Source organism: Cherax quadricarinatus, unplaced genomic scaffold, assembly GCF_038502225.1.
Source record: "Cherax quadricarinatus isolate ZL_2023a unplaced genomic scaffold, ASM3850222v1 Contig334, whole genome shotgun sequence".
Lineage (NCBI taxonomy): Eukaryota > Metazoa > Arthropoda > Malacostraca > Decapoda > Parastacidae > Cherax > Cherax quadricarinatus.
The window spans coordinates 130,001-145,682 of NW_027195360.1; the positions used below are offsets into that span (position 1 = coordinate 130,001).

Below are 15,682 nucleotides of genomic sequence, written 5' to 3' on the forward strand. Positions count from 1 at the left end.
GGAATAGACTCAGAAGTGTCCATGTTTGCAGATGATGGGAAGTTGATGAGAAGAATTCAATCGGACGAGGACCAGGCAGAACTACAAAGGGATCTCGACAGGCTGCAGGCCTGGTAAAGCAACTCTCTCCTGGAGTTCAACCCCGAAGTCGTGAAGATTAAGGAAGGGCAAAGAAGATCGCAGACGGAGTACAATCTAGGGGGCCAGAGACTACAAACCACACTAAAGAAAAAGTTTCTTGGGGTGAGTATAACACCGGGCACATCTCCCGAGGCGCACATCAACCATATAACTGCTGCAGCACACGGGCGCCTGGCAAACCTAAGAACAGCATTCCGACATCTCGATAAGGACTCGCTCAGGCCCCTGTGCACAGTGTACGTTATGCCTATATTGGAGTATGTAGCAACACTTTGGAATCCACCCAGCCAAGCTCGTAAGGAGGCTAGAGAAAGTGCAAAGGTTTGCAACAAGATTAGTCCCGGAGTTAAGGGGCATGTTCTACGAGGAGAGATTAAGGGAAATCGGCCTGATGACACTGAAAGACAGGAGAGATAGGAGGGATATGATAACATCACATAAAATACTGAGAGGAATCGGCAAGGTGGACAGAGACAGGATGTTCAAGAGATGGTACACAGCAACAAGGGGTCACAGTTGGAAGCTGAAGTCTCAGATGAATCATAGGAATGTTAGGAACTATTTCTTCAGTCATAGAGTTTTCAGGAAGTGGAATAGTCTGGGGAGTGATGTAGTGGAGGCAGGATTGATGCATAGCTTTAAGAAGAGTTACGATAAAACTCATGGAGCAATAAGAGTAACGTAATAATGACCAGTGAAGAGGCGGGGCAGGAGATGTGACTCGACCACAACTAGGAGAGTACACAAACACACACACAAACACACACACACACACACACACACACACACACACATACACATACATGCGCACACACAAACACACACACACACACGCACACACACACACCCACACACACACACACACACACACACACACACACACACACACACACACACATACACATACATGCGCACACACAAACACACACACACACACACACACACACACACACACACACACACACACACACACACACACACGTCTCCGGAGGCACACATCAACCAGATAACTGCTGCAGCACATGGGCGCCTGGCGAACCTGAGAATAGCGTCCCGATGTAAGGAATCGTTCAAGAGACTGTACACTGTGTACATCAGGCCCATACTGCAGTATGCAGCTCCAGTTTGGAACCCACACCTGGGCAAACACGTCAAGAAATTAGAGAAGGTGCAAAGGTTTGCAACAAGGCTAGTTCCGGAGCTCAGGGGTATTTCCTACGAAGAAAGGTTGAGGAAAATCGGACTGACGCCATTGGAGGACAGGCGGGTCAGGGGAGACATGATAACGACATACAAAATACTGTGTGGAATAGATAAGATAGACAGAGAGAGGTTGTTCCAGAGAGGGGACACAGAAACAAGGGGTCACAATTGGAAGCTGAAGACTCAGACGAGTCATAGGGATGTTAGGAAGTATTTCTTCAGTCATAGAGTCGTCAGGAAGTGGAATAGCCTAACAAGTGATGCAGTGGAGGCAGGAACCATACATAGCTTTAAGACGAGGTATGACAAAGCTCTGGAAGCAGAGAGAGGACCTAGTAGCGATCAGTGAAGAGTCGGGGCCAGGAGCTGTGTCTCGACCCCTGCAACCAGGGTACATACACACACACACACACACTCACCCAGGTAACGTATATGATAAACAACCGCTCCACATATTTTCTGGTAACAAATACACTTCCTAACACTGATATATTCTGTATTGTTTCCCCCTTGTCTCTCCCACAAATTAACTGGGGGATAAATGAACAATTGAGTATAGAAACCCTGATATATATATATATATATATATATATATATATATATATATATATATATATATATATATATATATATATATAATATAATTATATATATATATATATATATATATATATATATATATATATATATATATATATATATATATATATATATATATATATATATATATATGCAATAAGATCACAGTAAACAGGTGATTTCAGAATATGCAAAACAACCACTGTGAAAGAATAGAGAAATTCCAAGCGCTTTCGTGACTACTCACATTGTCAAGGAACAATGAAAGTAATGCATCAAAGGAAGGCATATAAAGAGTCTAGACCACACCTCACTATCACATCCCACAACAAAGCAACACCTGACGCGCGACTCATTAGAAAGGGAACACTGCAGCAGGCCCCCAGGCACAACTAGACACCTCCTTCACACAACCCACCAACAAACTATTCTACCCAAGAATTAAGAATTTTAAAATTTATTATTTGTCTAAGGTATTATTAAATTCTTCCCAAATTCTATTAATTATAAATGGATCTAATTTATATAAACCAAAGGAAATATTCATATTATTGTCAAATCCCCTAGAAACCGTTAACAGCAATTTCAATAAAACTTCTACTGAAAGGCAAAGATGAATTAGTCAAACAATTTAATTCCACTAATCCATCTTTACCTTACATGTATGGACTAATAAAAAACACACAAACCAGGGAATCCAGTCAGACCAATTATTAGCTCCATAGGATCAGTTTCACATAAATTATCCAAATGGCTTGTTGACATTTTGAGCTCTATTGTTGGCAAAATTTCTAACTTTAATGTTAAAAACAACATAGATTTAGTTGATAAATTAAGCTCCTTGACTGACTTTAATGATTTTAACATGGTTAGTTTTGATGTTACTTCCTTGTTTACGAAAGTTCCCGTTGATGATTTATTAAGTTTCTTATCTGAAGAACTCGTTAATTATGATTTACCATTGCCAGTTCCTACTATCATTAAACTTATTAAACTTTGCATTGTTGATGCAAAAATTGTATTTAATGATAAGTTTTACACTCAGAAGTTTGGTATGGCAATGGGAAATCCTCTTTCACCTGTTCTTAGTAACCTATACATAATTTTTTTTAAACAAGGTTGCTTAACATAATCCTCCCTAATAGAGCTAAATGGTTCAGATATGTTGATGATATTGTGTGTCTTGTGCCCAAGAATGTAGATATACACCATTTCCTTGGCAAATTAAATAGCTTAGCCCATTCTATAAACTTTACTGTTGAGTTTGAAGAAAATAACTCATTGCCTTTTCTAGATGTTTTAAATATTAAGGGTAATAATGAATTCAAATTTAAAATTTACAGAAAACCTACAAATAACTGTTCCTATGTACACTATTATTCTTCACGTCAAGATAGAGTTAAACTGTTTTCTCATCAATGTTTTTGAGAGCTTCACGTATTTGTAGTCCAGAGTTTATAGATGAGGAAATATCCAAAATTTATGAAATAGGTAACGATTTGAAATACCCAAAAAACGTAATTGATAAATCTTTTAAAATTGCTAGAAATACTTTTTTTCAATCCAAAAAGGGACAACCAGCCTTATTCAACTAAACATGTTGGTTCTCCCTTACCATGAAAACTTGGTTGATATGCCTTCTCTTAAGACTTTTAATATCAAAGTTGTATTTAAAAATCTTGATACAGTAAAAAAACTTTTGATAAAGAATTCCCCCCAAAATGCTGACGGATGTATCTATAAGATTCCTTGTAAAATCTGCGATAAAGTTTATTACGGTCAAACTGGTAAAAGTCTCGAACTAAGATTAAAACAACATAAATTTAGCATTAGAACTGGACAAGATTCCAATGCTCTATTTATTCATGTGAGAGATTATAACCATCCATTTGATTTTCAAAAAGTTGAGAAAGTTGTATCAAGCAAGTCTGTGGACGACAGGAATATAATTCAGTCATGTTTCATAAAAAGAATTTTTGACTAATATATTTCCTTTGGTTTATATAAATTAGATCCATTTATAATTAATATAATTTGGGAAGAATTTAAAAATACATTGGACAAATAATAAATTTTAAAATTCTTAATTCTTGGGTAGAATAGTTTGTTGGTGGGTTGTGTGAAGGATCTGCCTAGTTGGGCCAGCGGGCCTGCTGCAGTGTTCCATTTCTTATGTGTCGCGCGTCAGGTGTTGCTTTGTTGTGGGATGTGATAGGGAGGTGTCGGCTAGACCCTTTATATACCTTCCTTTGATGCATTACTTTTATTGCTCCTTGATAAAGTGAGTAGTCACGAAAGCGCTTGGAATTTCTCTATTCATTCACAGTGGTTGTTTTGCATGCATATATATATATATATATATATATATATATATATATATATATATATATATATATATATATATATATATATATATATATATATATATATATATATATATATATATATATATATATATATATATATATATATATACAAACACTGATCTCTGGCTGAAGGAGACTCGAACCTACCAACCTTAGAACAAGGTATGCAGTGCTTTACCAATCTACCCACACTGGACCAATACCTTGGAGTCCAGCTTGCGTTAGATTTTGATCCAAAGCAGCTAGCTTTCAGGGAGAAGGCTTACAGCTTTTCATCTCATCCCCTGCATGCATCAGCCTTACTAGAGATATTAACAATGCAAGGAATTCGCAAGAGCAGGCGAAATATACACTTGGTCCAGTGTGGGTAGATTGGTAAAGCACTGGGTACCTTGTTTTAAGGTTCGTAGGTTCGAGTCTCCTTCAGCCAGAGATCAGTGTTTGTGTATATTTCGCCTGCTCTTGCGAATTCCTTGCATATATATATATATATATATATATATATATATATATATATATATATATATATATATATATATATATATATATATATATATATATATATATATATATATATATATATATATATATATATATATATATATATATATATATATATATATATATATATATATATATATATATTCATGTTCGTTTTTTCTATAAATGTATTCTGTTTATTAATAAATGTTTACATAGAATATAAAATATACAGGGGGTGGTAGGAGAAGAAAATATTAAAACAGCTCCGGGGAGAACCTAGAGTTTTCCCTGAGATACGTTTATTGTCTTCTCTGAGGATGAGGGTCCCCATTCCAGCTGTAGACGTGGTACTTCCCTATATAATAATAATATATATATATATATATATATATATATATATATATATATATATATATATATATATATATATATATATATATATATATATATTTATATATATATATATATATATATATATATATATATATATATATATATATATATATATATATATATATATATATATATATATATATATATATATATATATATATATATATATATATATGTATATATATATATATAGGTAGTAGGTTGGTAGACAGCAACCACCCAGAGAAGTACTACCGTCCTGCCAGATGACTGTGAAACAGAAACCTGTAACTGTTTTGCATGATGGTAGGATTGCTGGTTTCTTTTTCTGTCTCATAAACACGCTAGATAACAGGGATACCTTGCTACTCCTACATACACTTTGGTCACACTTCACAGACACGCACATGCATATATATATACATACATCTAGGTTTTTCTCCTTTTTCTAAATAGCTCTTGTTCTTCTTTATTTCTTCTATTGTCCATGGGGAATTGGAAAAGAATCTTTCCTCCGTAAGCCATGCGTGTCGTATGAGGCGACTAAAATGCCGGGAGCAATGGGCTAGTAACCCCTTCTCCTGTAGACATTTACTAAAAACGAGAAGAAGAAAAACTGGGATGCTTGAATGTGCGTGGATGTAGTGCGGATGACAAGAAACAGATGATTGCTGATGTTATGAATGAAAAGAAGTTGGATGTCCTGGCCCTAAGCGAAACAAAGCTTAAGGGGCAGTAGGGGAGTTTCGGTGGGGGGAAATAAATGGGATTAAATCTGGAGTATCTGAGAGAGTTAGAGCAAAGGAAGGGGTAGTAGTAATGGTGAAGGATCAGTTATGGAAGTAGAAAAGAGAAAATGAATGTGTAAATTCAAGAATTATGTGGATTAAAGTAAAGGTTGGATGCGAAAAGTGGGTCATAATAAGCGTGTATGCACCTGGGGAAGAGAGGAATGTAGAGGAGAGAGAGAGATTTTGGGAGATGTTAAGTGAATGTATAGGAGCCTTTGAACCAAGTGAGAGAGTAATTGTGGTAGTGGACCTGAATGCTAAAGTAGGAGAAACTTTTAGAGAGGGTGTGGTAGGTAAGTTTGGGGTGCCAGGTGTAAATGATAATGGGAGCCCTTTGATTGAACTTTTGTATAGAAAGGGGTTTAGTTATAGGTAATACATATTTTAAGAAAAAGAGGATAAATAAGTATACAAGATATGATGTAGGGCGAAATGACAGTAGTTTGTTGGATTATGTATTGGTAGATAAAAGACTGTTGAGTAAACTTCAGGATGTACATGTTTATAGAGGGGCCACAGATATATCAGATCACTTTCTAGTTGTAGCTACAGAGTAAAAGGTAGATGGGATACAAGGAGAATAGAAGCATCAGGGAAGAGAGAGGTGAAGGTTTATAAACTAAAAGAGGAGGCAGTTAGGTAAGATATAATCAGATATAGATCAGCTATTGGAGGATAGAAATGAGAGCATAGGAAATGGGGTCGAAGAGGTACTGGCAAGACAGTGATGGAGTGAATGATGGTGAAAGTTTTTCTTTTTCGGGCCACCCTGCCTTGGTGGGAATCGGCCAGTGTGATAATAATAATAATAATAATAATAATAATAATAATAATAAATATATATATATATATATATATATATATATATATATATATATATATATATATATATATATATATATATATATATATGCATCTACATGGAATCTACCTGGAGGGTGCTCGGGGCGTCAATACCCCCTCCGCAGATAGGTCCATGACCAGTCATTCCGTGGATCAGGCCCTGATCCACCAGGCTGTTACCGCTGACAGCACGCAATACTTCGTACGAATCAAAGCTTGGCCAGCTAGGTACTGATCATGTGGGTGTACATATACCTGTGAATATACATGTACATATATAAACTTATTTGTGTGTGCCTATGTATAAGTGTGAGAATGTATGCATATATGCATGGATCTAGTCATGCATAGGTTGACATGTACCTACATTTTTGCATATTTAGGTGTTTGTATGTTCTGTATATGTGTATTCATTTTTCTGTTGATATATGTAAAATTTATGAATATATATATATATATATATATATATATATATATATATATATATATATATATATATATATATATATATATATATATATATATATGTCGTGCCGAATAGGCAGAACTTGCGATCTTGGCTTAAATAGCAACGCTCATATTGCCATATAGGACAAGTGAAAATTTGTGTATGCAATAATTTCTCCAAAATCATTTTGAACCAAATGGAAAAAGTATATTTGATTGTGTTTGTTTAGTACTAAATTATTGTAAACGTATTTAAAATATATTTAGTTGTGTTAGGCTAAAATAAATTCCTCGTTATAATAAGGTTAGGTAAGTTTTCTAAGATTCTTTTGGTGCAAAATTAAATTTTTTTTACATTAACATTAATGAAAAAAATATATCTTTAAACGTATAAGAGAAAATTTCAGAAAGGACTTAATTTTAAATGAGTTCTTGCTAATTGACCAGTTTTACATATTCGGCACGACATATATATATATATATATATATATATATATATATATATATATATATATATATATATATATATATATATATATATATATATATATATATATATATATATATATATATATATATATATATATATATATATATATATATATATTTATATATATATATATATATATATATATATATATATATATATATATATATATATATATATATATATATATATATATATATATATATATATATATATTTAATGACAGAGTGGCGGTTCTGGTATTACGCCTTCTAAGTAAGTTTATTCAGGTATACACAAATACACTTACATAGATTATCATACATGGCAGCATATGTGTACAGAACCTGGGATAACCCAAAAAAGTCAGACAGAGTGACTTATTGCTGCTGCATTTAAGAATTCTCTCAACTCACGAAATTCAAAAACGCTACAAAATTTATAAATTTTAATAGTTTTTCATCATTCAGTTTCCCTTTGTATTGGTTTAAAATTCCTTACAACTGTAATGACATTCTGCTCTTTTACGATCGTTCAGTTTGATAAAAAAAAGTTCAGAGTTGCCAAACTATATTTATGGCATTGAAAATTAATTGTTTTGCCCTCACACAAACTAAACTTAATGATTATTATCCTGGTGTTAAGATGCATCAGCTGATAAAGCACTGAAGCCGTTCAGAAAAGGTAAACATTAATCTTGATGGTGATGATTAAGCTGGTTTAACTTTGGATTACCAAATATAGTCAAAATCTGATTTTTTTCTGATTAGATGAGATATTCTCCAATTCTTTCAGACAAAGCTGTTTGATTAAGGAAGCTGGAACATGATAACTTATATAGCCTAACATCAAAGATTGTTTCCCGTGAGGAAAATTATATTAAAACTAAAAGTTTCAGGCCTACACAGCCTAAACCTGTAAAACGTTTCATCAGTTTCATACGATGAATCAGCCGTTGAGGATTGATTCCATTCACAATTGATATATTTTAACCAGAGAAAAACGGTGAACCCGTAGGTCAAATAATCCCTGTGGCATGGGAGGTACTCAGATCCCATTCAAGCAAGGGGTTAATATATCCACTTCCTTGGATCAAGAACACCTCACCAGCATTAAGGAGAAAACACTGTAAATAAGGTCAAATAATTCTATACTAATTCGAAGCTAAAGTGCCAAAATAGCCAATCAGAGACGACCTTCTTCAATAATCACACGATAACAAGAGCACATGATTGGCCGATGTAGCAGTGTGGACAAGGCAGGTTGATACTTCCATGAATCTTTACAAGAATTTTGAAGCCTATCGAATTAACAATTCTCGAGTAATAAACGAAAACTTGTGATAAAACAAACGAAAATGTTGATAATGTTCAGGAAAAACTAGGAATGTTTTTCCTCAATGAACTTAAAAAAAATCCATAAATTTGCTCATTTTTATTTTTTTCCACTTTACTTTTGCATTTGCATTGTTTTCAAGAATTATTTTCAATTTTTTTCAGAAAAATAATTTTTTATATATATTTTTAAACACACTATTTTGATGACAGTGCCAAAAAAAATGACAAACTGGCACCCACTCAGCTCAAAATTAATACGAAATAACTTCCTAGTAAGGGTTTGAAGGCTATCAGAAGACGCATTTGCTAGTTATTACATAGGAAACAATTTGCTTAATAAAATTGGCAAATTGAAATTTACGCAACTCAGAGTGACAGACTGTTTCAATAAAGCCCATCAATGGTAAAAGTTTGAAGCCCATCAATGGTAAAAGTTTGAAGCCCATCAATGGTAAAAGTTTGAAGCCCATCAATGGTAAAAGTTTGAATCCCATCAATGGTAAAAGTTTGAATCCCATCAATGGTAAAAGTTTGAAGCCCATCAATGGTAAAAGTTTGAATCCCATCAATGGTAAAAGTTTGAATCCCATTAATGGTAAAAGTTTGAATCCCATTAATGGTAAAAGTTTGAATCCCATCAATGGTAAAAGTTTGAAGCCCATCAATGGCAAAAGTTTGAAGCCCATCAATGGTAAAAGTTTGAATCCCATTAATGGTAAAAGTTTGAAGCCCATCAATGGTAAAAAGTTTGAAGTCCATCAATGGTAAAAGGTTGAAGCCCATCAATGGTAAAAGTTTGAAGTCCATCAATGGTAAAAGTTTGAAGTCCATCAATGGTAAAAGTTTGAAGCCCATCAATGGTAAAAGTTTGAAGCCAATCAATGGTAAAAGTTTGCAGCCCATCAATGGTAAAAGTTTGCACTTCTTGGTGGGATTCTGTCATTTCCATTACTTCTATAAGAGCAGTTTGGAAAATAAAAGTACGGAAATTGAGTGACAAGTTCTCTCCAGACCTGACTCTCGTTCTTACTGATGCCAACGTCAGCACTGGAGACCCACATGAATTTTCCCCCAAAATTCAAAATAATTTTGTATAGCTCGTGGGTTCCATCTATGCCCCTCGTTTCTTTCCTCCAAGTCTGCCAGACAGTTAACATTTCTATATTTTATATCTAGCATAGAGATATAGGTCAGCAATAGTTAGGGAGGTACCTGTTATACCTGGCATTTTGCCAAGATGGGGTTTTGGAAATTATTGGCTGTCCAGAGCAATTGCTATTAATTGTTGGCTGGACAGACACTAAGGGTAATGCAGTACCATTTATTGAAAACTGGGACCTCTTCTTCGGTAGAAATGACATGTATGCCAGGGATGGAGTTCGATTAGGGAAATGGTTTTTGGAAGGTAAAAATGTACCGTGAAAATGTTGATTTAGGTTTCGATATCTTGAATTTTAAGAATAATAGTTATCAAGTAACAATGGGTAATGATGATGACAAATTTTGGAAAAACAAAGATGAATAGGAAAAAGACGCAGAAAAAAAATATTAAAATTTTAAATTAATAGTCAAAGCGCCAGGAATCAAATTAAAGAAATGCGTTTGGTATCTTGTGCGGGAAACTCTGATGTTATTGTATTAAATGCAATATGGAATCATTTAAAGATTCGGGACATGATTGCCAGGTGCCATATTAAAGGGTTTAAGTTGTTCCATGTAGATAGATATATCGGGCAGGGGAGGGAGGGGGAGTAGCATTATATGTACGAGAAAATATAAATTTAGGTTTAGGTTTAGGTAGAATTTCTAAAAAGATGTAATATACCGAACTCAAAACTCGGAAAGCGATAGAGGGACACTTTTTGGGGACGAAATTAGGGCTTTTAGACATGAGAACTTAGTAATAATAGGGGATCTTAATTTCATAGTCGCTCTTCAGTGATCACTAGATTATTTACGAGGGTGTCCTTATCTGAGAAGATTAGGTCGAGCAAATTATTAGTTCTGGTAGGCTGTTGCACCCTGCTTCAGAAAACAGTCCTGAGCTAATTACAGGAAATCACTGGACTCCAAATTACCAGTCAAAGAAGCACAGTCAATTTGACCAAAGTTAAGGTTGCTAATGAATCAAAGACAAACCCAAAAAGGGTGCTTTTAAGTGTGTAGGACAAAGGTCATAGAAAAAGTAAAATCGTGAAAACTGGGGCAGGAAATCTGACTGATAATGAGCAGGTAATGTGTTCTTTTTTCATTGGTTACTTCTTCTCAGTCTTTACACACGTACATGATATCCCAACAACTAATAATTATTCAGGTCTCAAAGAAAAGAAATTAAGTAATATTACTGTCACGAAGAACATGATTATCAAAGAAGTAGATAAACTGAAACAAAAAACTTTCCCGGACCTTGATGAACTGTTTTCAAGGGAACTTAAGTAAGTTTCAGTAAAACTTTGGGTACGTAAGATTTTTTTTTTTTTTTTTGTCGTGGTGTTGAGGTTTCAGAGATATTATGTGAATATTAAGAAACATTAAATAGATTTAGCCGAGGATAACCTTACAAAACCAATTTGATTAACAAAATTAGAATATTAAAATTGGTTAACCTAAAATCAAGGCGATGCCTCGTTTGACGAAAGACATCAGCCGTATGAGTTGAAATCCGAGCAGAAGAGGCATTCTGTTGTTACTAACCAGAATCCCCCTTAAAAATATCAGCACAAACACAGGCTAAAGCGAACACACAGATGAATTGTTTTTTAACACACCGGTAGGGTGACCTATAAAGAAAAACGAGTCTTTCTTTTCAAATTTAGTAATTTATACACTAAAAGAGGTTACTAGCCCCTTGTTCCTGGCATTTTAATCGCCTCTTACAAAACGCATGGATTATGGAGGATGATTTTTTTTCCACTTTCCCATGGAGATAAGACGAAATAAAGAAGAACAAGAACTATTAAGAAATAGAAGAAAATCCAGATGGGTGTGTATGTATAGGCGTATGCATGCCTGTGTAGTGTGACTTGAGTGTAAGTAGAAGTAGCAAGATATTCCTGCTATCCCACTTGTTTATGACAGAAAAAAAAAGACACCAGCCATCTTGCTATCATACTCAATAAGATGAATTGTCCCTTAAAAATGATGCTGTTTGCAATTATTTTATTTCAAATATAGGAGAAGGGTAAACAAGTTGGGGTTATACAGCAGCTATGAAATGTGATGCATTCTGATACTGTCAGAGCAAGAGGAGGATAAATTCAGGCAAAACAGTGCATGTAAAATATTAACATGCCATTTCGAGATTAAATGTCACTTATACACCCCTTTAATAATGTCACTTACACACCCCTTTAATAATGTCACTTATACACCCCTTTAATAATGTCACTTACACACCCCTTTAATAATGTCACTTATACACCCCTTTAATAATGTCATTTACACACCCCTTTAATAATGTCACTTACACACCCCTTTAATAATGTCACTTACACACCCCTTTAATAATGTCACTTACACACCCCTTTAATAATGTCACTTACACACCCCTTTAATAATGTCACTTATACACCCCTTTAATAATGTCACTTACACACCTCTAATAATGTCACATACCCCATTAATAATGTTACTTATGCACCCCATTAAAAATGTTATTCATCCCATTAATGTCACTTACACACCCCAATAGTAATGTCACTTACCTACCCCCATTAATAATGTCACACACCCCTTTCATAATGTCACATATACACCACATTAATAATGTCACTTACACAGCCCATTAATGCAAATCCCTGTTATGGAAGATGATACAAGAGTGGTGAAAATTTTGAAGATCAGAGGTTTTGTCCAGTTAACACACGAAAATAAAATGAAGGAATGAACTATATACCATTTTTTCCAGTGTACTATTACATGCAAAGAGTCCTGTGAATCTAGCGCAAGATAACATTACACCAGCACTAGAAATTTGAAGCCGGTCAAATAAGGCGTTCTCGAGGTATAAACGATAAATTTCGAGATATGAACGAAAACTGTTGGTGACAAGTGTTGCAAAAATAGGTAAGTATATGATCATTAAATTTAGAAACAACCTATAAACGCTAATGTTTATTTTGGATTCTTTTCACATTTATATTCTATTTCAAATCTTTACAGTCCAAAAGAATAATTTTTTTTTTAAGAAAATAGAATTTAATAAAATTGTTTAAAAAATGCGATTGTCATCCAAAATCAATGCAATTATACTTCAATTAAAGTACACCAGCGTTTAGGGTTTAAAGCCAGTCGGAAGAGGCATTCACTAATGACCGCATATAACACAAGTCTGAAGCCGTAATTCATCAGATTCCAAAAATTGCAAGTCTTTAATTAATTAAACACATTGTATTAAACTACAAATTTGCAACCAACTCAGAATAAACTTGTGGGACATCATCCTTCTTCCAGAATGCAATAACATTGCAAATGGGACCTTTTGTCACCCATTAATTGCATGAATCTTGCGTGCAGGAAGCAACTCCAGTGGTGAAATGTTTAAGTCGACCAGAAGAGTTATTCTCCAGTTATATCAAGGATTCCAACGGGTTAAAATCTTTTAGCTATTTACTACATCAGCAAAACTGCTGCATGTAAGTAAAACTTACTGGGTACTATACTGTCCGTAAGATGCATCATCCTTCAAATACTGAAGCCGATCAGAACAGGCAGATTGAAATTTTCTCACTATTTTTCAGATAAAATGATAAATTCTGCACCTACACACTTGAATATCATCCTCGATCTTTAGCCAATTATTAAGCAGCTTTTGTGAACGTTGAAGCTACTCCACTGAGGGTTTTGTGAACGTTGAAGCTACTCCACTGAGGGTGTTGTGAACGTTGAAGCTACTCCACTGAGGGTTTTGTGAACGTTGAAGCTACTCCACTGAGGGTGTTGTGAACGTTGAAGCTACACCACTGAGGGTTTTGTGAACGTTGATGCTACACCACTGAGGGTTTTGTGAACGTTGAAGCTACTCCACTGAGGGTTTTGTGAACGTTGAAGCTACACCACTGAGGGTTTTGTGAACGTTGAAGCTACTCCACTGAGGGTTTTGTGAACGTTGAAGCTACACCACTGAGGGTGTTGTGAACGTTGAAACTACTCCACTGAGGGTTTTGTGAACGTTGAAACTACTCCACTGAGGGTTTTGTGAACGTTGAAGCTACTCCACTGAGGGTTTTATGAACGTTGAAGCTACTCCACTGAGGGTTTTGTGAACGTTGAAGCTACACCACTGAGGGTTTTGTGAACGTTGAAGCTACACCACTGAGGGTGTTGTGAACGTTGAAACTACTCCACTGAGGGTTTTGTGAACGTTGAAACTACTCCACTGAGGGTTTTGTGAACGTTGAAGCTACTCCACTGAGGGTTTTGTGAACGTTGAAGCTAAACTGAGGGTTTTGTGAACGTTGAAGCTACACCACTGAGGGGTTTGTGAACGTTGAAGCTACTCCACTGAGGGTCTTGTGAACGTTGAAGCTACTCCACTGAGGGTTTTCTGAATGTTGAAGCTACTCCACTGAGGGTTTTCTGAACGTTGAAGCTACTCCACTGAGGGTTTTGTGAACGTCGAAACTACACCACTAAGGGTTTTGTGAACGTCAAAACTACACCACTAAGGGTTTTGTGAACGTCGAAACTACACCACTAAGGGTTTTGTGAACGTCGAAACTACACCACTGAGGGTTTTGTGAACGTCGAAACTACACCACTAAGGGTTTTGTGAACGTCGAAACTACACCACTAAGGGTTTTGTGAACGTCGAAACTACACCACTAAGGGTTTTGTGAACGTCGAAACTACACCACTAAGGGTTTTGTGAACGTCGAAACTACACAACTAAGGGTTTTGTGAACGTCGAAACTACACCACTAAGGGTTTTGTGAACGTCGAAACTACACCACTAAGGGTTTTGTGAACGTCGAAACTACACCACTAAGGGTTTTGTGAACGTCGAAACTACACCACTGAGGGTTTTGGACACTATCTGCATTAATCCAGGATGATTGGAAATGGGTGGAGGAACTCTGGTCGTGGGGCACATGTTCATGGCAATTGTTCTAAGAATCTGGCTCTACTGACTGTGCAAAAAGCAGTGAAAATTTAAAGCCATCGAGACTTCGATTCACCAGCAAAATAAAAACTAAAAGTTGGATTAAGAAAAATGGAAAAATAAGAAAAATCAGTAAACCTCTGAAATGTCCCCTTTCAGGGATACCTGATTTAACGATGCTTATAGGACATCTGTTACATTATCGATATTCATTGTCCTACCTCATACTTTTCCACTACTTTCAAGTCGAGCTCTTCTCTCCTCAACTATGAGTAGTTACTATTCTTTGAGCACCAGCTGTGCCAGCGCCGCACCTGAAGGAAGATGGTAAAGATGGGTTCAGTTTTTTTATAATGGTGTTCACAGCGCAAATTGTTTAAAAGATAAGTCCCTATTTCTTTCCAACTTTCAATGCGTGAACAGTTTCTTAAGAGGCTCAGGCTAGGCCTTCGATCTTAAGGTGAACTTAAATATAGGAAGGCTAGGAGAATAAGATCAAACGAAATATAAAAATTAATAATTTTGTACCAAAAGAATTTTAGAAAATTTAAATA

At 35.2% G+C, this 15,682-nt stretch overlaps 1 long non-coding RNA gene across 1 annotated transcript in view; it reads right to left on the minus strand.

Annotated features, from left to right (window-relative positions):
- Positions 1 to 15,444, minus strand: part of LOC138851321 (uncharacterized) — a 142,076-nt gene extending 126,632 nt beyond the window's left edge. Inside the window, exon 1 of the long non-coding RNA XR_011391146.1 lies at positions 15,350 to 15,444. This is a non-coding gene — a long non-coding RNA (uncharacterized lncRNA). The remainder of the gene's footprint in view (positions 1 to 15,349) is intronic.
- Positions 15,445 to 15,682: the final 238 nt, after the last annotated feature.